Here is a 1,500-nt window from a genome sequence, read left to right as displayed (position 1 = left end):
CCCCAGTGCATGTGTGACCGGGCCCTAATTGCTAGGTGTATCGCTGTAAATGATACACAGAATCCGACAGAAAAGATAAATTGCGAAATTTTCAAAAAATAGCAGGAAGCGAAAGTTCCCCGCTTTCAGTAGTCCTGTGTGAAGCCAAAGTTGACAGTAAAGACATCCTACCACGGGATTTCCTCTTGTCAAGGACAACCTTCCTCATGGATATTTACTTTCTCCAGCTCTCCCCCTTGCAGGGATGCATTCACCCAGGAAAGTTGCCCGTGATCTCGATGAGCCCACCATACTAACGGTCAATTGAAGGCACGACTATTATCTTTTACGAACTTTGAGTCCCCATTATGTACGACAAAAAGAATACTTATGCGTGCCAGGCAACAACTTAGACGCACAGAACTCTTGGTGCTATGACAAGGTCAATGCACCTTTCTCGTCACAGAGCAATCTACGTTTGTACAAGGCCGTCACAGCTGGGGCGGCTGAGGCCGCCCCACCTTTTCGGCCTTTTTTTAGCACACTGCAAGCGCGAAGATCGCAGCTAGCTCAGGCCAAACGTGGCAAATAATGAAGAATCCTTGTCCCCGATCGTGGTTTATTGAAGAATCAAAAAAGTCTTTCTTTGCACTAGTTACACTGAAATGGCACCAAAAGCCTGAAAATGCTTGCAATTGGCTTCAATTTTTGAAATTTTTCCCGGGGGAGGATATTGAAGAACCCTTGTCCCCGATCGTAGCGTCTTCTTGGCTTGTTGAAGAATCAAAAAGTATTTCATTGTAGTTACACTGAAATGGCACCAAATGCCCGGAAATGCTTGCAATTGGCTTCAATTTTTGAAATTTTTCAAGGGGGAGGGCCCCCGGACATGGCCGCCCCACCTCCAAAGTCGGTGCGACGGGCCTGTTGTACTGTAAAAGCAGAAATTTTCGGTGGTGTTTTATTTTCGGTAACTTCGGTGCCGACAATTTTTACCGAAAATAAAACGCACCGAAAATTTCGGTACAACCAATACTGTATACATGTAGTACTAGTACACTTACCTGGAAAACGGGTTTTACGGAAAATTTCCCTCTACCGAACCGCCGATTTTGGAGAATACCGAAAATATTACACCACCGAAAATTTCTGCTTTTACAGTAGTTCATGCTTGACAAGTTACAGTATTGTCAACATGCAACAGTAAATGCCAAAGCCAAAGCAGGAGTTAGAAATAGGGCTGAGTCTGGTAGCATTTTCTTCGGGTATCGGGTTCGGGTAGTTTTCCACGGGCAGCATGAGTACCCTATCGGGTAATGTTTCCATGGTAACACCACAATGCACTCCTTCCCTTACACACTGGGTAGACATGCGCACGAACATGAAATTGTATACGTGAACTGTACATGATGTCATCTGCGACTTCGGATTTTCAGGTACTATTCTGTATCCGTCTACCCGAGGTCCTCACGGGTAGCTTGGGTACCCGACTACCGGTGCACATCAATAGTGAGAAGCCAA

General features: G+C 45.5%; 1 protein-coding gene across 1 annotated transcript in view; it reads right to left on the bottom strand.

The window, feature by feature from the left end:
* LOC135829935 (hemicentin-2-like) overlaps positions 1-1,500 on the bottom strand; it is a 73,242-nt gene that overhangs the window by 12,135 nt on the left and 59,607 nt on the right. The gene's annotated exons all lie outside the window — the stretch shown is intronic.

The sequence above is a fragment of the Sycon ciliatum genome, chromosome 13 (assembly GCF_964019385.1).
Source record: "Sycon ciliatum chromosome 13, ocSycCili1.1, whole genome shotgun sequence".
NCBI classification, from domain to species: Eukaryota; Metazoa; Porifera; class Calcarea; order Leucosolenida; family Sycettidae; genus Sycon; species Sycon ciliatum.
The sequence above is the reverse complement of the archived record's forward strand: the minus strand, read 5'-3'. Positions and strand labels throughout refer to the sequence as shown.